We start from the raw sequence: 22,936 nt of genomic DNA on the forward strand, positions 1-22,936 counted from the left end.
AATACCTACCCCCGAGCTTATCCCGGACCAGGTTTCAGGCCTAGGCCAGCATTCAGGGGAGAAAGGGAACAGAAAAAGAAAACTTACACTCCATTGGGAGAGTCTTACACTAGTCTGTTCCACAGGCTGAGACAGTTAGACATGTTGAGACCAATACAATCCAAGCTACCCAATCCTCCACCAAAGAATCTGGATTACACCATTAGCTGTGAATATTGCTCCGGTACACCAGGCCATGATACGGAGAAATGTTGGCATTTGAAAAATGCAATACAAGAGCTGATTGATACTAATAAAATCGAGGTTCAAACCCCCGAAGCTCCAAATATCAATAGAAATCCAATGCCAGCCCATCAAGAGGCTAATATGATAGAAATCATACAAGCTGATGGGGAGACAAAGAAGCCGTCACAAACTGTCATGATGATCAAGTCTCATGAAACCAAGCCAGATAAGCAGTTAATGGAGGAGAAGCCGGTGTCTAAGCATAACAAGAATGGTGGTGAACCGTCTATGATAGTCGATGAGGGATCATCGAACAAAGTTGCCGCAAAACAAGAGAGGACAAAGGTGATAGTACCAGGGGTTGCTAACAAACCCGTCGTAATTGTGGAAGGAGCACGTACAGATCGGGTTATTATTGCACCTGTAATTCAGCTGCCAATCATCAACAACAAAGCCATCCCATGGAACTATGAACGGGTGACCGTAATGTACAAGGGCAAAGAAATCAAGGAAGAAGTGTGTGAGGTACAAGGCTTGACTCGTTCGGGAAGATGTTTTACTCCCGAAGAGCTGAGAAAAACTAAAAACAATCCAATGCCAACAAAGAAAGCTGTGACGGAAGAAGAGGCGGAGGAGTTTTTAAGAAAAATGAAGCTCCATGATTATTCTGTTGTGGATCAATTAAAGAAGACCCCCGCTCAAATTTCATTGTTGTCATTACTGATCCATTCAGAGGAACACCGTCTGGCGTTGATGAAAATCCTGAATGAAGCTCATGTTCCTGAAAAGATCTCTGTAAATCATTTGGGCAAAATAGCCAACAGAATCTTTGAGACAAACAGGATTACATTTGCTGATGATGAATTACCTGTGGAGGGTACCGAGCACAACAGAGCTCTTTACCTCACCGTGAAATGTGAAAACTCCGTAGTAACCCGGGTATTGGTCGACAATGGGTCCAGTGCAAACATATGCCCTCTTTCCACTTTAAACAAATTAAAAATTAAAGAGGAGAGGATCCAAAAGAATAGTATCTGCGTACGAGGATTTGACGGTGGAAGCAGAGATTCATTTGGCGACATAGTGTTGGAACTAACTATAGGGCCAGTTGAATTCACAATGGAATTCCAAGTGTTGGACATGACTGTTTCTTACAACTTGTTGTTGGGTCGACCATGGATCCATGCTGCTAAAGCAGTCCCGTCAACATTACATCAGGCTGTCAAGTTTGAATGGGACCATCAAGAAATAGTCGTGCATGGAGAAGAAAATTTAAATGCTCACAACAGCACCATTGTACCAGTCGAGGGAGCAGAAATTGACCAAGGACCATGGGTATACCAAGTGTCCGACACGGTGACGGTAGAGAAAATTCCAGAAGGAAAATACCTTGCGAGTCCAAAGGTATCCTCTGCATCAGTCATGGTAGCTTATGAAATGCTGAAGAATGGCTTTATACCCGGCAAAGGTCTGGGCTTATCTCTGCAAGGAATTATACAACCAGTATCTCTCCCCGAGAACTGGGGAACATTCGGTTTAGGGTTTACACCTACCGCCAATGACGTGATAAGAGCCAGGAAGTTGAAACACCAAGCATGGGTTCTTCCAAAACCAGTACCACAGCTGTCGAAGTCTTTTGTCAAGACCGGTGCTAAAAATCGCCCGATAACAACAATTCCTAAATCCCAGGTCAATCCTGAGGAGGAATTAATTGAAAGGTTCGAGAAATTGTTTAGTGATGTAAATATGCTGGAAGGCGGAGAAGGGTGTAGCAACGCAGAAGTTCAATTCGTTGGACCAGAAACAAAGCTCAATAATTGGAAAGCCACTCCTCTCCCAATTCGAAAGGAGTCTTGGTAGTTTATTTTGATTTTCTTTCAGTTTGTTTGGGATATTTCAAGGTTGTAATCCCAAAGTTTATCTTACAGTTGGTTTGAAGTGTGCAAAACCTTGTTATCCTTCATTATCCAATAAAAAGCAGTTTCCTTTTTATTATCATTCCTAATAGCTTTCTTTTCTTTTTCTTCTTTTCTATACAGTTCCTTTTACGCTGGCTCTAATGATATGGCATGCATGAGGAATCTTCAGCCCAGTCTTAAAAATCAATCTGGTTCTGAAGTAATAATTCAAGAAATATATTGTGATTGCGAATCAGAATATGATGAAGATGAGGGTTTTGAAGAGATTAGTAAAGAGTTAATTCACTTTGAGGAAAAAATCAAACCTAACTTGAGTGATACCGAGGACATCAATATAGGGGACACGAGTAATATCCGAGAAACTAAAATAAGTGTCCATCTGGAGCCAAAGATCCGAGAGGAGTTAATTAAAGCACTCATAGAATTCAAAGATGTTTTTGCATGGTCGTATGACGACATGCCGGGCTTGAGCACTGATTTAGTGGTCCACAAATTGCCCACCGATCCAACAGTGCCTCCTGTCAAGCAGAGGCTGAGAAAATTCAAGCCTGACATGAGTGTGAGAATTAAAGAAGAAATCACCAAACAATTGGAAGCAAAGGTCATTCGAGTCACTCGATATCCTGTTTGGTTAGCTAATATCGTTCCTGTACCAAAGAAAGACGGCAAAATTGGAGTATGCGTCGACTATCGCAATCTCAACAAAGCAAGTCCAAAGGATAATTTCCCATTACCCAATATCCATATTTTAATCGACAATTGTGTCAAGCATGATATAGGGTCTTTCGTGGATTGTTATGTCGGGTATCATCAAATTCTAATGGATGAAGAGGATGCGGAAAAGACGGCATTCATCACACCATGGGGAACTTATTGCTACCGGGTAATGCCATTCGGTCTAAAGAACGCCGGAGCAACCTATATGAGAGCAATGACCACAGTGTTTCATGATATGATACACAAGGAGATTGAGGTATACGTGGACGATGTGATCATAAAATCAAAACATCAGGCCAACCACGTTGGGGATTTGAGGAAGTTCTTCTTAAGACTTCGCAGGTACAACCTCAAGCTTAACCCTGCCAAGTGTGCATTTGGAGTTCCATCCGGAAAGTTATTGGGATTCATAGTCAGTCGACGAGGCATCGAGCTAGACCCATCAAAGATCAAAGCCATCCAAGAACTACCACCCCCAAGAAACAAAACTGAAGTAATGAGTTTGTTGGGAAGGTTAAATTATATCAGCAGGTTTATTGCTCAGCTCACAACAACTTGTGAGCCAATTTTCAAATTGTTGAAAAAGGATGCTGCGGTCAAATGGACCGATGAGTGTCAAGAAGCGTTCGATAAGATAAAAGGTTACTTGTCGAAACCACCCGTGTTGGTCCCGCCAGAGCCAGGAAGACCTTTGATTCTTTACTTAACGGTCTTGGAGAATTCATTTGGTTGTGTATTGGGGCAACATGACCTCACGGGCAGAAAAGAACAGGCCATCTACTACCTTAGCAAGAAGTTCACAGCTTATGAGGTTAAGTATACTCATCTGGAAAAGACATGTTGCGCCCTAACATGGGTAGCTCAAAAATTGAAACACTATTTGTCATCCTACACCACTTACCTCATTTCTCGGTTGGATCCATTGAAATACATTTTTCAAAAGCCTATGCCAACAGGAAGACTTGCAAAGTGGCAGATATTGCTCACAGAATTCGACATCATCTATGTGACTCGAACTGCAATGAAGGCTCAAGCACTGGCCGATCATTTAGCCGAAAACCCGGTCGATGAGGAATATGAGCCGTTGAAGACTTATTTTCCTGATGAAGAAACAATGCATATCGACGAGGTGGAGAAAATTGAAAAACCTGGTTGGAAACTTTTCTTTGATGGAGCCGCTAACATGAAAGGAATCGGAATAGGAGCTGTAATCATTTCTGAAACAGGGCATCACTATCCTGTTACGGCTCAACTACGATTTTATTGCACCAATAATATGGCTGAATATGAAGCTTGCATTTTGGGTTTAAGGCTAGCCGCCGATATGGGTATCCGAGAAATCTTAGTCATGGGAGATTCGGATCTTTTGGTACATCAAATTCAAGGAGAATGGGAAACCCGAGACTTGAAGCTCATCCCATACCGGCAATGTCTACATGATCTTTGTCAGCGGTTTCAATCAGTGGAATTCCAACATATTCCAAGAATCCATAATGAGGTTGCCGATGCATTGGCTACCCTAGCATCAATGTTGCACCATCCGGATAAAGCTTATGTAGATCCAATACATATTCAAGTCCATGATCAGCACGCTTATTGCAATATGGTTGAAGAAGAATTTGATGGTGAACCATGGTTCCACGACATCAAGGAGTATATCAGAATGGGGATATATCCCACACAAGCCACAGGAGATCAAAAGAGGACCATTAGGCGATTAGCAAATGGATTCTTCTTGAGCGGAGGAGTTTTATATAAAACAACACCAGATCTTGGATTATTAAGATGCATAGATGCCGGACAGGCTACAGCTGTCATGTCTGAAGTACATTTAGGAGTTTGCGGACCCCACATGAGTGGATATGTGTTGGCAAAGAAATCCTCCGAGCTGGTTACTATTGGCTTACCATGGAGAGAGATTGTATCAGTTTTGTACGCAAGTGTCATCAATGCCAAATACACGGAGATTTAATTCATTCTCCACCATCCGAGTTGCACACAATGTCGGCACCATGGCCTTTCGTTGCTTGGGGCATGGATGTGATCGGACCAATTGAACCGGCAGCATCCAATGGACACAGATTCATTCTGGTAGCTATTGATTATTTTACCAAATGGGTTGAGGCCAAGACATTCAAATCAGTGACCAAGAAAGCTGTGGTCGATTTTGTCCACTCAAATATCATATGTCGATTCGGAATCCCGAAGGTGATCATCACAGATAACGGTGCTAATCTTAACAGCAACTTAATGAAAGAAGTATGTCAACAGTTTAAGATTACACATCGTAACTCTACCCCATATCGGCCCAAGGCGAATGGAGCAGTAGAAGCAGCCAACAAAAACATAAAGAAGATACTGCGGAAAATGGTAGAAGGTTCAAAACAATGGCATGAAAAATTACCATTTGCATTATTGGGATACCGCACTACTGTTCGCACTTCAGTAGGAGCAACTCCTTATTTGTTGGTATACGGCACTGAAGCAGTAATTCCTGCAGAAATTGAGATTCCTTCCCTTCGGATCATCGCCGAAGCAAAGATTGATGATGATGAATGGGTCAAAACCCGTCTAGAACAGTTAAACTTGATTGACGAAAAACGATTGACCGCAGTATGCCATGGTCAATTATATCAAAGAAGAATAGAAAGAGCATACAACAAAAAGGTGCGTCCCCGGAAGTTTGAAGTAGGTTAGCATGTGCTGAAACGCATTCTTCCACATTAGGTTGAAGCAAGAGGCAAATTTGCCCCGAATTGGCAAGGACCATTCATTGTGACCAGAGTATTATCAAATGGTGCACTATGCTTAACAGACATTGAAGGCAAGTGCATGGATATGGCGATCAATTCTGACGCAGTAAAGAGATATTATGCATAACTTTTCAAATGTTTGTATTTAGCACTATTTCGAAGATTGAAATGACAAAGACAATTTATTCTGCTATCCAAACACTATACCATTTGCTTCCCCTTTGAGCCATACTTGTTTCTTTCCTACCCTCTCTTGGAATCAATAGAATATAAAAAAAAAAAAGACCAAAATCTTCACTATTATAGTGAATTACGTTTGACCTGATTCCTCAAAGAAGGATACGTAGGCGCCTCACGGCTCGGTCATAGGGTGCACCACATGCACAATGTGCACAGAAAAGAAACATTAAGAGACCCCAATCAAGAAACTGGGGCAGGAATTGTGTCGGAAATAAGAAAAGATTCCAAGAGTTGTAATCTTAAACCCATACCAAAGCTATTTAGCTTTTAATACCTCTTTCATTTCTAACACTATACCAAAAAAGACCTTTCGATCAATCTTAGAAAAATGCTGATGCAAGCAAATGAAGTGGTACAAACAAGGAAAGAAAGTAAAAATGAGAGAGTCTTATAGGTGAAAACCCACACGGGCACCATAAGGCGACGGAAGTTGAGAGAAAAGTAAAATGAGAGAGTCTTATTGGTGAAAACCTTCGCAGGCACCATAAGGCGAAAGGGAAGTGAAGAAGTGAAAAATGAGGAAAATTTATCGATGAAAACTCCTTGAGACAATTGAAAGGAGATTGATTAAAAGACTGGGTTGATTAATCCGAAATGCATACCCTGATCATTGGTGCCAGTAATTCCAATCAGATAAGTCCTTTATTCCTTTTCCAACAGTCATCCAAAAATTGGATTTTTCTTTTCATTCTATAATTGTCGAAATCAGCGTATTTCGTTACTAATAATCTTACTTTCTCCAAGCTTTGAGATAAGTTTTATTCCAAACAAATAAGAAGGAATGTCAAGGTATACTACCAAGATTCAAGGTTACAAAATACAGCCACGAAAGGTGGGAGATAAAATACGGGTGTAAGAAAGATGAAATCAAAAGTGGATCATCAAAGTCAAAAGAGGCACATGATTACAGTTGAAAGGTTTTGAAGGAAAACACACAGAGGAGAATCCTATAGTCAAGGATCAATTACAAAGACAAAACAGTTTTTTCAATCATTCCAAGGCAATAAAGAGAGACGAAGAGAAACATCACCATCGGCAAGAATACCACAGCCAGCCACCCTGCTTTAAACTAACGAAGTTTTCTTTGATTTAAAACAGGGGCAAATACAATATTTGTGTCAGGAAATACCTGGTAAAGAAAAATAAGAGTTCAGGTGTTCACCTGGAGAATGAGGATGAAGAAAAGAAGAAGTCAGGCGTCCACCTGGAGAATAAGGATGAAGAAAAGAAGAAGTCAGGCGTCCACCTGGAGAATGAGGATGAGAATTAAAGAAGTCAGGCGTCCACCTGGAGAATGAGGATGAGAATTGAAAAGTCAGGCGTCCACCTGAAGAATGAGGATGAGAATTGAAGAAGTCAGGCGTCCACCTGGAGAATGAGGATGAAAGAATTAAAGAAGTCAGGCGTCCACCTGGAGAATGCGGATGAGAATTGAAGAAGTCAGGCGTCCACCTGGAGAATGAGGATGAAGAAAAGAAGAAGTCAGGCGTCCACCTGGAGAATAAGGATGAAGAAAAGAAGAAGTCAGGCGTCCACCTGGAGAATGAGGATGAGAATTAAAGAAGTCAGGCGTCCACCTGGAGAATGAGGATGAGAATTGAAAAGTCAGGCGTCCACCTGGAGAATGAGGATGAAGAAAAGAAAAAGTCAGGCGTCCACCTGGAGAATGAGGATGAGAAAAGAAGAAGTCAGGCGTCCACCTGGAGAATGAGGATGAAAGAATTAAAGAAGTCAGGCGTCCACCTGGAAAATGAGGATGAAGAAAGAAAAGAAGCAGTCAAGGCACCCACCTGAAGAACGAGGGAATGCAATTGAAGTGTTGAAACCAAAAGCCCACTCATGTGAGAAAGGAGCACACTTAGAATCAATAAAGCAGATGAGTCCAACAGAATCCCCAGCAAGAAACAACAAGAGTTCCAAGAGGAATACGGAATAAGCCAAATGCCCAAGATTCACCAAGATATCAAGACAACAAGAAACGCAAGGGCATGATATAGATAAGATTTTTATAATTCCTGTACCATAATCTAGATTAATTTTGTATTTCCTTTAAAGTAAGGTGTAATAAGGAGGTCAGCAAGCAGTAAAAACAGCACAAAGCAGCAGTAACATCACAGTCCCATGGTAGTCCCAGCTACCAAAAATTCCCGAACTACATTGACCTGATTCCTTTATAGCCAAGGATATGTAGGAAACCTTTGAAGCAGAGGTTCGGTCAAATCTTTCTAAAAATGCTTCCCACGGAGTATTCGAACGGGCAAAAATCGCTCGTATCCGCTCACTTTATCTTTGCACGAAAACTCTTCGAGTTTCCGCACAAAGAGGGGCAGCTGTGAGCACGTGATTTTTGCTTTAACGAAAACTACTCCAAAAATAAATCAAAAAATAAAATAAATTTCTTTTGCATGCATATAGGATTTAATTATGCATTTAAGAGATAATTTAAATAAAATCACAAAAATGTGCATTGGTTCTATTTCAAATGTTTCATTGGGTGATTGATGTTTTGACTACGTGTTAAATAATTGTTATGAAGTAATTAATATTTTTGTGTAAGGTTAAAAATTGTTTTATAATTTTATTAGGATTTTTTATAATTTAAATAAAATTAGAAAATATATGTAATTGTGAAAGAAAATTGGACCTGGATTAAAATCCAGGCCCAAGTGAACTAATTACCCCCCTTTAGCCCAGGTCCGGTCCAGTCCGAAAAGAGTCAATACGACAGCGTTTAGTCATGGCTCAGCATGGACCGTTCGATCAAATCCAATCAACGGACGAGATCTTCTACCCTTACCCGAAACCCGTAACCCGACCCTTTGAACCCAATACAGGCCGACCCTGAACTTAGACCAAACGATGTCGTTCGGATTAGTGGATTAATCCTGGCCCTTAATCTTACTTGATCGGACGGATAACATCAGTCCACCCCACCCCTATATAAGTCCCCAAGCCTTACCCGGCCCCTAACTAAACACCCCCCCTCTCCTACACTGTTCATCATCGTCCCCCAAGACCCACTCCTAACCCTAGCCGCCCTAGGATTCCACCGCCTGAAACCCGGCGGCATCAACGCCGCCGGTCACCAAAGTAACACCCCAGAACCCCCTCAGTCTCCTCTATCCAAATATGTTATCTGCTTGGTTCGAATCTCCCTGAAGGTTCTCGAATCTTCATTTGAAGATTCGAGCCAAGTTCAGATCTAAACCAAACAACACCTAGTTAACACCATAGCTTCCCCTAGTCATCCTGAGTATGGATCTGTTGGTTGTTTGGCTCGAATCAGTTCTGAACTTCTCGAATCTTCTTTTGAAGATTCGGACCAAACAAGAACAAATTCATATCCATTTCAAACTAACACGAAATAACCCCTAGGCTACCCTCACCCTTGTATCATGTTTGGTTCCCTTCAAATCTGCCCAGAAATGTTCGGATTTAAGATCCAAGAACCTGAAACCCTAAAAATTTCCAATCTTGGAATTTTTCCGATTTCAAGTAAAAGATTGAGGTTCAATCGACCTTAGTCAAAGTATTTTCAGTGGAAAATACTTCGACTAAGGTCTGTTTGATTTCAAACAAAAATCCGAAGCCGAGTTGAGTTCGAGTCTGATTAAAATTCAGAGGTATTTTTCTATTATTTTGTGTATTCTAAGTGTATTGTTGTCTGTGTCAATAGCTTTTTGATTTTTCATATTTGTTTTGATCAATTCTGTCATTTCTGTCTCCTACCTATTTACTTGATCCGAATGTGAATTGTTTCTATTGGTTGTGATTATTTACAATGTATGTAATCGACTCGATTAAGTTCGTCGATTAGTTATATTATGAATTCTCGTTTATGATAAATACTGATTGAAACAATTTGTCTACCTATTGTTTGTTGACAATTGTTATAGATAGTTAGTTAATTAGTCCTTTAAATCATGTTTGTTTATAAATCAGTGAGTCCGTCAAATGGATGTTGTGTATGTATTGATTTCTGGGCAGTTAGTTTCAGGTAATGCATATACTGTTAATACCCCTGCACTTATGCTAAATTCAATTTCAATTCAGATTTTGTTCTGTTAAGTTCTGCGTATTGTTAAAATGTTTGTGTACAAGTTCAGTGTTCAAATCTGAATTTAGTTTTGTCCATTAGCTATTAGACATTAGGTGTTGAATCAATTAGTTATCATTGAATAGACAGAATGTTTGTTTGATTTAGGACTTGGTTATCAGCTGATAAACAGGTTTAATTCAGATAATTTGGTTAAGGTTTAAGCAATTTTGGTCTGGGGCAGTAATAACAGTAGTATTGAGGGATTTTCAGTGATTATTTGAGAAATGAAACAGTAGGGTAATATAATAATAATAGTGTGCTTATAATGGAATGTTAGTGGCTATAATTTAGGAGATAATGGGAAACAAAGGGTAATGGAATGCTGGAAATCAGGAAAAAGTTCACTCAATGGGATTTAAAGTAGTTAAAAGCAGATTTTAGATATGATTTTCTGTTTTTAAAAGATAAAAGGGGGTCCAGGCAGCACAAAAAGGAAGGAAGCATACCTGTATAAATACAGGGGCAGATTTCAGGAAAAAGGAAGGAGACAGAGAGAATTTTTCAGAGGGAAGATTTTTAGAAAGAAAAAGAAAGGCAGAGAGAATTTTTAAGAGAGAATTTTTAAGAGATTTTGAGGGCTGAAATTTTAAAGAAAGGAAATAGAAAATAGAACACTCACATACACACTCACACACAGATACAGCAGCAGAAACAGAAAATCAGAAACAAACTGAATTTGAAACTGAAGAAAAGCTGAAATCTGAAATGTTGTTCTTGTGTTGAATCTGTTCAACTTTGTGTGATTCCACTGTTCAGTTAAAATCTGAAGTGTCTTTTAAAATACTATACTGTGCATCTATTTTCTTCGGGTCTTATTATTGTTCAAATCTGTGGGAATACTGATATTTGGCTGAGTGTGTTACTGCTGTAACTGCTGAAACTTACTTCTTCTACCTCCATTTTCAGGTATATGTCTTTTAAATTTTAAGTTGGAAAGAGATTCAACATGACTCATCAATGAAGCTTGAACTGAAAGTCTATTTTCTATTTGTCCAAGTTCATCAATTTAAATTTCATTTTTGTTTCATGTAGTTAATTAGTAGTGAATTCAATTTGATAGCTATGAGCTAATTGTCTTACTTTGAAAGTTTGTATAAAGGTTTGTAATAATATTAGTTCATTATCTCATTAGTTTAATAAATTGTCCAAATAGGGAATATGGCATGAATGTTGGTCATTATTTAATTTTGTTGTTAGTTAAGTAAGAAGTGATGTAGAAGTATCAAGAAAACTACAATAATGATATTTATTTGTTAAATAAGGTTAAGATGGTGTTGATGGTATATTTTTATATAATAGATGTGGGTATAAATGTTGGCGAAAGGTAATATGATATAGCTCATCATGATGGTAAAACGTTATGAATATTTACGCCAAATAGTTGGGTTGCATGTAAGGTAACTTTGTTGAATTAACTTGCATAATAATTCCTTTTCTATAAATTCGATGCTTATCTACTTTCATAAAACAAAGTGACCAAATAATTAGGCCTATTAGACTAAAAGTGAGTGTATGAGAATGAAAAGAGATGTACAAGCATAAATTGCCACACTTTACATCATTGATAATTAGAAATAGAATTTGCATTAAGTAAACAATGAAAATTCTTGGAAAATATTTCCTTCCTTTATGAATCATTTATTTTCAGTTTCATATGCCATTTATTCTTTGGCGTGTATATATATATGTCATATTTGTTTTTTTTTTAAAGATAGTATTAATCATATTCTTATTATGACCTTTGAATTTGAACAGTTGGAATGAATTATTTATATTCGAAAAATATAATCAACGATCAACATTTAATATTGCAAATTCTTTGAAACCTTAAATGGGAATTTATCATGATTTTCACATAAAAATGTATGGATATAATAAACAATTTGTGGAAAATCCCTAATATCATTACAAATATGTTGCGCAATTAGGGATACGTTCGCGTACCCTGATTATACTTTTAAAAGCAAAATTTTGGATTATGCGTACGCGCAATTTCGAGCGAATATTTAATAAAAGGATTTTTCTAAAGGCGTTGAATCAATTTTATAAAAATCCGATATGTACGGTTCATTATTCAAGAAAAATAATTATTCTTGATTCAACGCAATCTCGAAAAAATGTGCTTAATAAATATATTGTCAAAAAGTAATTGTGTACACGTGCGCGCGACACAATTCCGCATCTTTTTAATTTATAACACGAATATACGTATGCGTAATTCGATTCAAAGAAGGGTTCTCAATCACAATAAGTATAAGCGGTAGTAAAATCAGATAACATCAATATATTTAATAAAATCAAGATGATTAAGCCAATAATAAAAACAGTTAAGCGACCGTGCTAGAACCACGGAATTCGGAAATGCCTAACACCTTCTTCCGGATTAACAGAATTCCTTACTCAGGATTTCTGGTTCGCAGAAAAAAATAAACAGAGTCATATTCTCCTCGATTCAGGGATTATAATTGGTGACTTGGGACGCCTCAAAATTTCCAGGTGGCGACTCTGAAACAAATAAACAAATCCCGTTTCGACTGTCCTTTAATTGGAGAAAACTCCCCACGCGCCCCAGCGGGCGCGGCAAAAAGGAGGTGCGACAATCGGTTATGTGTGCCAGATGTAGATGGTCTGAGGAAGGCCGTAATGGAGGAAGCTCACAGTTCGAGGTACTCTATCCACCCAGGTGCTACCAAAATGTATCTAGATTTGAAGAGTTGTATTGGTAGAAAGGCATGAAGAAACAAGCAGCAGATCATGTGGCTAAATGTTTAAATTGCCAGCAAGTCAAAGTCGAGCATCAGAGGCCTGGTGGCCTAGCTCATGATATAAAGATACCATATTGGAAGTGGGAGATGATTAATATAAATTTCGTAGTAGGTCTACCTCGCACGTACCGTAAACATGATTTAATTTGGCTTATTGTAGACCGACTGACAAAGTCCATGCATTTTCTACCAGTAAATACGATAGATTCCGCAGAGCAGTATGGGCAGTTGTACATTAAAGAAATAGTATGATAGCATGGTACTCCAGTTTCAATCATATCTGACAGAGGCCCTCAGTTCACGGCGCATTTTTGGCAGGCATTTCAAAAAAGATTAGGTACCAAGGTCAATTTAAGCACTGCTTTCCATCCACAGACCGATGGCCTGGCAGAAAGGACCATTCAGACTCTCGAAGATATGTTGCGTGCGTGTGTTAAAGATTTTGGAGGTAATTGGGATGATCACTTGCCACTTATAGAAGTTGCTTACAATAATAACTATCAGGACAGCATTGGTATGGCTCCTTATGAAGCGTTGAATAGGCGGAGATGTAGGTCTCCAGTAAGTTGGTTTGAACCAACAAAGGTGTCGTTGATTGGTCCAGAGTTTGTTTGTGAGACCTTGGAGAAGGTTCAGCTAATTAGAGAAAGACTTAAAGCGGCTCAGAGTCGTCAAAAGTTTTATTCTGACAAGAGGCATCGTGAGTAAGAGTTCATGGTTGGTGATAAGGAATTTTTGAAAGTTTCACCAATGAAAGGAGTTTTGAGGTTTGGTAAGAAAGGGAAACTTAGCCCTAGATTTATCGGACCTTATGAAATTCTAGAAAAGAAAGGAAACGTGGCTTATAAGCTAGCACTACACGTTGAGTTGTCCTCTGTTCATTCTGTCTTTCATGTGTTTATGCTTAGAAAGCACATTCATGATGAGTCGCATATAATACCTGCCGATACCATAGAAATTAATGAAGGCTTGACTTATGAAGAGGTACCTATAGAAATTCTCGATAGGCAAGTAAGAAAGTTGAAAACAAAAGATTTAGCATCAGTAAAAGTTTTGTGGAGTAATCATGATTCAAAAGAAGCTACATGGGAGGTCGAGGAAGATATGAGAAAGAAATATCCATATTTATTTGAGAAAAAAGGTATGTGAACCTTAATTTGGGTTGACATTTATACTTCATTTATTAAATACAAGTTAGCAAGTGTTTCTGTCCTTCCAAGATTATACTTAGTTGTTGTAGTAATTTATTTATGCCGTAGTATATTTAATTTACTGAAGTAATTTACTTGTGCTAAAGTTGTTGTGCTTTAGATTCTTGTTAGTTATTATGGTACCTCCTTGCTGGAGTGTGAGTAATTAATTTATGAGCTGCGTATGGTGCCTATGAATGGCCTGTTATGGTATATTTGGTTGTTGTTGATGTAGTTGTGGTATTTGTGACAAAGATAGTTTTTGGATAGTCCAATTTACAAGGGAAACTCTGCCGATATTTTTGAAAATTTAGGGAGTTAGCCAAAATTTTGAGTCACTTGGAAGAATGAGTAGTGCTAAGAAAACTTAAGAGGTTCAAGGACCTAAGGGATGATTGTTAGCATAAGAATAAGGCCCTAGCAACATTTGAGGACGAATGTTTTTAAGGAGGAAAGATTGTAACACTCCTCAAATTTAAAAAAGTTTCAAGACACGCTAACTATAAAACTAAATTATTACTATTTTATTATTCTTATCTTTCCTATAGTGAAATATATATATATATATATATATATATATATATATATATATATATATATAATTGAATATACAATTAGAAAAATCTTAATAATTTTAATATTGTTAATTATTAAAAGTGGGTATCATTAAATACTAGTTAAGTCAAAAAAAAAGGAAAACAAATAATTGTAAAAAAACATAAGCCTTAAGCCCATAAAGGGCTCTTGGAAGTAAAGGCTTGAAAGCCTTAGCCAAAAGATAAGGGCTGTGAAAAAGTTTAAACAAAAGGAGATTCTCAAAATAGAACACTTCACTTTCTGTTACTAACACAGAGGCAGCCACGAAATTGCACCCAAAGTTCTAAAGTTCTTTACAAATCACTAATTCTTGAACTTAGGTATGTAAAAATTTCCTATGGTCAATAACCCTACAGTAGTAATAGGTAAGAATTGAATAGTTAATTCCCTTATTCCTCTATATCAACAATAAATTTCATGTTTAGGTGTAAAACTTTGAAATTAATTAAAATACACTGGTTTGTAGAATCAATTATTTGACGGGTATAAATTGAACTGGGGTGTAAGTATTGGCTCAAGGAGTATTGAGGTGAGTCGATATAACTCTTTACTAAAGTGGTTTAACTCACAAAAGTACGCATATAAGGTGTTTGATAAATTGCTTAAAAGACTTTATATTTACTTAATTGGAGCGAGTGAGTACCTATTAACTTAGAATTGTTCTAGAAAAAGTTTAGATGATTTATTATGATATATGTGTGTAAAATTTTAGATTTTTGTATTATTCTTATATGCCATTTTCATGTTAAAAATTCATGAAAAAGAAAGAATATTTAGAAATAATTTTGAATGTTTATTTCATTCTTATGCCATACCTTACATTTAAGAATTCTAGAATAAGTATGTTTGAAATATTTAGACTTAAAATGTCACAAGAAGAAGTTTTAGAACGAAAAGATTTTTGGGAGTATCCTTTATTCTGCGAAGGGGTCAGCATCCAGGCCGAGGGTCCTGACCAAGGCATTGACTTCCTGAAACTACTTGTGCAAAAGTAGGGAGCACACGAGCCGAGGGTCTCGTTGCTAAGAATTTACATAGACATGCTAAGATATGATACATGAGCATTGAGAACCATGAAGCGAGTGGCACCTCGTGGATTGGGCATATTCGATCAAGTTGGGATCGAACTCGTGTCGATCACACGGTGACTGATACAGAATTAAGTCAGGATAGATGGAACTCCCAAAGTATAATGAGGAGTAATTTATTTTTAGAAAAAGAAAAGAATTTCTTTTAGAATATTCATAAACTGTTATTATGCTATTATTTTAGAATTGTTCTTAGAGGCTTTATGTTTTCTATGCATTTATATTCTTTGCTCGTAAGGTGTATTGTATTAAAGTTGCATCCCCTATTGTTGAGACTCATTGAGTAAAATGGATGGTACTGATGTTCTCTTTTGGGAACCTACGTTGGTCTACGGTACAACGTAGGAACCGGTTTTGTAGACGAGCAGGCTACGTGTTAGGACTTCCTTCTCTTCCAGTGCTATTGGTGAGCTCCACTTTTGTTCGTGGAGTGTTCCTTTGAGTCATATTTATTTAGTTATTTCTTTTTTTACTCAGAGAACTGGCCATGAAATCTCATGTCCTGAGCAGTGCATCAGTTTATCAGTAGAGGCTTCATAGACATAGTCGTTGGGTTAAGATTCAGATATTTTTGATAATAACTTAGAAGTAATTCAGTAGTTACTACGAATAATGTTTTGGAGTTGATTTATTTAAATATTTAAAAGTAATCAAAAGTATTTGGTTAGAGTATTGCCTTGTTGCATATAAGGTTTGGACTTATAATAGATTTGATAAGCAGAGATGGTTCATTCAGACATGTATAGTGATCAAGTGTCGGTCCTGGCTTGTTCAGAAAATGAGCCGTGACACCTAAATCTTCATTTTTCAAAACTTTGAAAAAATCCCCAAATTTTTCCATAGACTTCTCATGAATTTGATGTTAAATCTTGTATAAAATCATAAAATATAGCTGGAAATTGATTAAAGATACTTAACGAGTGTTTTGGTATGAAAATCTCCTCTCAAAATCGCCTCACCTCGAAGCTAGAGTTCAAAAATATGAAAAATGAAGCAAAAACTCATAAATTTCAGCACTTAACATGTTGCAGACGTCGATTTACGATAGGGTCCTTGCAAATGCGAACTGGAAGGCTTACTGCTTAGGTCGCATTTGCGACCAATACATCGCAAATGCGATGTTACTAGTACCAGCAATAAAAAACTATGAAAAATCATTCTGAAACTCACCCGAGCCCTCGGGGCTCAAAACCAAATATGCACACAAGTCTAAAAACACAACACGAACTCACTTGCGCACTCAAATCATCAAAATAACTTATAAACCACAAATCGGACGCCAAAACGCATGAAAATCAAACTAATCTTCAAGAACTTCTAGAATCGCAACCGAGCCTCCGAACCATATCAAATCACGTTCGATTGACTTAAAATTTTGCACAAAAGTCACATTTGTCATTACGAACCTTTTTCAACTTCCAGAATCGGAATTTGACCCCGATATCAAAATGTCCACTCCCGGTCAAACTTTCCAAAAATCCAACTTTCGCTATTTCAAGACTAATTCGACTACGAACCTCAAAATTACAATTCGGACACTATCCTAAATCAAAAATTACCCAACGGAGATAACGGAACTGACGAAACTCCATTACGAGGTTAAATGTTAAAGTCAAATTTGGTCAACTCTTCCAACTTAAAACTAAAATCTTGAAGTGCATTCTTCCAAATATATTCCGGATTACTTGAAAATCAATACCGATGATTTATGTGCGTCATAATACATTATGCAGAGATACTCGAGCCCTCAAGCTACCGAGTGAAGTGCAGATTCCCAAAACGACCAGTCGGGTCATTACAAGTCCCAAACATAAATGTGCATGAGATCTCCCAGCATACCGTCCCGTAGTCTCAAACGTAAATGTGCAGGGGGTATTCTAGGATAACGTTCCATAGTCCCAAAGTAAACATGCAACTCAATCAATATAAACAACAATTTCAACAAGAAATTCTACAGTTTAGATTAAGTTCTTATCAAAGAAGACATGTAATTTTCACTAAACATGTTGTACAGAGTTAGGTAGGCAGTTAATCCAGTTAAGAAAATTAAGGTACGTAGGCATGCTTTCCTAAGCTAAACAGGATAGTTACATATATTAGTGCCGCTCAATTAAAGGAAGACAAATATCTGCTTAATGAAAACGGAGTTTTTCAACAGATAGCCCGTGTACACAATCGTCACCTCACATACATGGTGCTCACATATCAAACAGTACCAAATCCTAAGGGGAGTTACCCCACACAACGTTAGGCAAACTACTTACCTCGAACCAAGCTCAAATCAATCCAAAATCACGCTCTTGCCACGAGTATCCAACTCCGAGTGGCCCAAATCAAATCAAATCAATTGCATAACATAAATGTAGTTACAAACAACTAATTTAGCTAATGAATCAAAACTAAGGTGAGAAAATAGAAAAAGCCCAAAAATCCTCCTCGGGCACACGTCTCGGAATCGAGTAAAAGTCAGAAATTATGAACACACATTCACTCACGAGTCCACTCGTACCAAAACTATCCAAATCCAATGTCAAAATACCACTCAAAACTCATAAATTCGATTGGGGAACTTTCCCCCCATTTTCCCTACTTTCTTACTCAAAATCCTTGATTAAAAGAAGAAAATAACTATGGATTAATGAAGTTTGATCAAAATAAGATTAGGAATCGTTACCCAATGGTTTCCTCTGAAAAACTCTTGAAAAGTAGCCTTCTTCCAAGCTCAAGATCGAATTTTATGGAATGAACACCAAACCCTTGAATTTCTCTTTTTCTGCCAGACAACCCGCACCTGCGGGTCCCTACTTTGCACCTGCGAAAAATCCATTGTCGGTGCAGAAATCACTTAAGTGGGATGGGACCACATTTGTGAGCATTGGGCCTCACCTACAACCCGCTCATGCGGTCCCTCAACCGCTTATGCGCTTCGCTTTTGCGGACTCCTCACCGCATATGTGGACCCAGTTGGGCAGGTCCAATTCTGCTTCTGCGGCTCCTTAGTCGCTTCTACGGCTCACACCTGCGCCCCAAAATGCGCAGGTGCAAAAACACCAGATGCAACACACTTCAGCCAATTGCACAAGTCTCAAACCAATCTGTTAAGCACCCGAAACTCACCCGAGGACCCCGGGACCTCATTCAATCATACCACCCAATCTTAAAACATCATACGAACCTAGTCGAGCCCTAAACTTACCTCAAACAATGCTAAAACACAAATCACTCTCCAATCCAAACTTAATGAACTTGAAACTTTAAATTTTCTTAACCGATGCCGAAAACTATCAAACCACGTCCGATTGACCGCAAATTTTTTACACAAGTCATATTCAACACTACGGACCTATTTCAACTTTTGGAATCGGATTCCGACCCCAATATTCAACCCCTTAATAAAATGAAGGAATTAATTATTGATTAGTAGAATATAAAAAAAATGAGTCAAGAATCCTTACTCAAATATTTTCTTTGAAAATCCCCCAAAATCTTGCCTCAATCCGAGCTATCTAGGTCCAAAAATAGATAATGAAATCAAACCCTCGAACTTAGGCCTTTTTCTGCCTAGTTAAACTGCATATGCAGCCAATTGGCGCTTCTGTGACGCTGCACCGGTGGAAAAATCATCGTAGGTGCAGAAAGCACTTAAGTCCCAACATTCTACTTTTGCGGACCAAAGGTGCGCTTCTGCGCATGCACTTATGTGGACAATGTCCGTTTCTGCGATTCGAGGCCTCCCTGGGCATATCCGCTTCTGCAAGATATTTTCCGCATCGGTGTGTCCTCTTCTACGACACATGGACTGCACCTGCGGTCCCAGCTGGTCCTGGCCAAACTTGCTTATGTGGCTCGAGGGCCGCTCTTGCGGCGCCGCACCTGTGATCCAAAATGCGCAAGTGCGATTGCACCAGATGTAGCAATGCTTCAGCAATGCACCAGGTCCAATTTTTGTTCTTTATCCAATCTAAATCACACCCGGGGCCCTCGAGACCCCGTTCGAATTTACCAAAATGACCATACGGAGCTATTGGAACTAACGAAACTCCATTCCGCAGTCGTCTTCCCACAAGTCAAACTACAGTCAACTCTTAAGACTTAAACTTCAAACTTAGAGACTATGTGTCCCATTTTACTTCAAAACTCTTCCGAACCCGACACCAAGCACCCTCGCAAGTCAAGCAACCACAAAAAAGAACTGAGGAAGCAATTAAAGGGGATTAGGGATAATACTTTCAAAACGATCGACCGGGTCATTATAATATTGTGGATGCTATTGTACTTTTATGTAAAGGAGAGATCCTCAATTTATAGAGGTAACAACCTTTTCTTCCAAAAAAGGATCTGTTAACTATGGAAGAGAACTATATTTTCTTTATAGGAAAAATAGAGTCAATTATGGTATAGTCTCTGCTCTTCATTCAAGAAAAGGTAAAATCCAGATATGATAAGAAATTCGGGATAAAATTCTATAGTGTGTACCACTTCTCCTTCTGCCTTTAATTTTTTAAGTCACATTAGTCCTTACCATTCATAGTATTTTATGGGGCTATACAGTAACTAATCGATTGAAAGCAGAACACTCTGTAAATTACAAGAAACATTAGTGGGAAACATTATAAATGTTATAGTTAAAATTATAATAATGCGAATAGTCAAATTTCTCAAACGGAGCATGTGTATGATTAGCTGATATTTTGGAAGATGAATGTATATAAATTGTTTGATCCTATTAGTAATTAGATGAATGTAGTACTTAGTCTTGTCTTCTTTTTTTTTCTTTTCTCAATACTAAATGAAATTATAATTCTTCGACATGATAACATTAATCATAATTAGAGGTAGCAAATGGGTAAGTCGGATATGAGTGGGTCAAAATAGCTAATTCAAAAAAGGATAATTATCCGACCTGACTCATATTTAATACTGATAAAAAAATGGGTTACCCAACGTATAATATGAATATCCATATTATCCATGACTTATTGAATATGATTACTTTTGGAAGAATTTCTATTCTCTCAAACTTGAGGAACCCCAAATTTGAGGCTCTACAAATGTAAAAGTAAACCTATTGGTTATTCATCGATTATCTATTTTCTATATGAATAATATGATTTTTATCTATATTTGTTTCGGTTTTAAAAAGTTAATTATCCAACTCATTTTTAAATAAACAATATGGATGAATAATTGTATTATTTTAATCATTTTGCCACCGCTAATCATAATAACCAACTAGCCAAGCCATTCAGTCAGTATAACGACAAATAATTTCTTGAAATTATTTAGATTATTTCACTTGACACCAAAAATTACAGTACGGATACCAAGAAAAAAACCGCACAATATGATAATACAAACACAATTTAGTACTATTTTCTCACAGTAACTACAATTCTAGTGAATTAGTAGTATTTTTATTCGTTCACACACAAGACAACACATCACTTTTTTATTTACCATACATAAAAAAGGAGAATTCTGAGAGCATTTGATGCTTATTTACACTTGTGGTAGCAGTAACAATAACGTCTGAAGATGCTCTTCTTAATGCACATACCCCTCTTGGCCCCCTCTTTCTCTTTGCATTCTTCGTCGCAGTGTTCACTAATAAAGCAATAGCCAGAAAATGTCTTGCTCTTCCTTCGGCAAAGTTTGCCCTCTGTCGCTTGCATCTCTGTAAGGAACAAAAACTTATCATAAGTTTGTTTTTTGGTGAAAATCATTTATTTGAATTAATATATATGAATTTCTTCATAAAATGTCGAAATATATGTATTTTTTTGTTATAAGATAATCATTTCATATTAGCGAGTTCGTATATGATTGTGCAAAGGCATACCAAGGTACTAGCTGCCTGTACTACGAAAGGATTATAGCAAGTTAACAACTAGCATTAAATTAATTAATTAATAATGAATTTTTGAAATTTTATGTAATATTGGATTATAGTTTTGGGTCCAAATATTTATAGAGAGACCAACTAGAACTAGCTTGGAATTTGGTTACATATACCATTGGATGAAATGAGAAGGAAGCACAAGAGAAGAGCAAGGAAGGTTGTGTAGCTCAGTACTGACTTTGCCATATTCCTATTTTCGTTGAAGTGATTTATGAGTGGAAACTACTAAGGGAAAAAATTCCAATGATATATTAATGATTTAGTCAAAATATTCAATGAAACTGTTTTATGCAAGTAGTTGGCTATTGAAAGAAGAAATGAGTAGTTTAACATTCCTCATTGCACAAAACTGAGTTTGCACTCTCAAACCAACAACAACAACAATAACAAACCCAGCTTAATCCCATGCGTGGGGTTTGGAGAAAGACAATGTGTATGCAGTCTTATCCTATAAAGGCAAAGAGACTGTTTTCGATAGACCCTTAACTTAAGAAACGATATAAATAAAGCAACAAACAATAACAGCAGTAATATAATAAGATAATGAAAGCGAGTGACTTAACAAGTAATAAATTGAACTACGAATTCTCTTGCTGGTTCCTTCTTCTGTTTAACACCTCGCCTTGTTAATTAATTGACTTTCAAATATATATATATATATATATATTTAACTAGTTCATTATACAAGGTATGTTACATCTATAATTTCCCCACACGGTAATGGAATCCTATAGTTCAAGAAAGCTTATTTATTAAGACAATAATTTGAATATAAGCACAATAGCTTTTTTTTGGGGAGAAATATTAAAGGGGAGCCTTGGAGCAATAATAAATTAATTTTCGTATGAGTTAGATCAGATGTTCGAGTCGTAAAATAAACCATTGACTCTTACGTCAGGGTATACTATTTACATTATATCCTCTTAATAGAGACATTGTAAATATTGTTCAGATGAAAAATTATAATAGTGTGATTAGTCAAATTTTCCAAATGGAGCATGTGGACTAGCTGATATTTGGGAGTTAAACATATTTAAATTGTTTGATCCTACGACTAATTAGAAGAAGTGGAAAATTTCAATGTACCCAAAACGATATAATTTCAAGGTAGTCCTTATCCAAAGAAGCTATGATCACCAAACTGGGAATAAGAATGATACAGAGGGTGTTTGGTTAAGCTTATAAACTGGTCAAACTGGCTTATAAACACTTTTTGGCTTATCTACGCGTTTGGTAAAATTAAAAGTGCTTATAAGTTAAGTGTTTATAAGCCAAAAATAAGTCAAAAGCCATAAGTTGGTCTCCCCCAACTTATCAAATTTCAGCTTATAAGCACTTTAAGTTTGACCAAAATATTTACTATTTCATCCCTAAAATACTTCTTTTTAAAACAAAACTCTTTGTATATCCAGTTCTTCAGGTGCATATTATTAATTTTAGCACT

This window comes from Nicotiana sylvestris, chromosome 11 (assembly GCF_000393655.2).
Source record: "Nicotiana sylvestris chromosome 11, ASM39365v2, whole genome shotgun sequence".
Classification (NCBI taxonomy): Eukaryota; Viridiplantae; Streptophyta; class Magnoliopsida; order Solanales; family Solanaceae; genus Nicotiana; species Nicotiana sylvestris.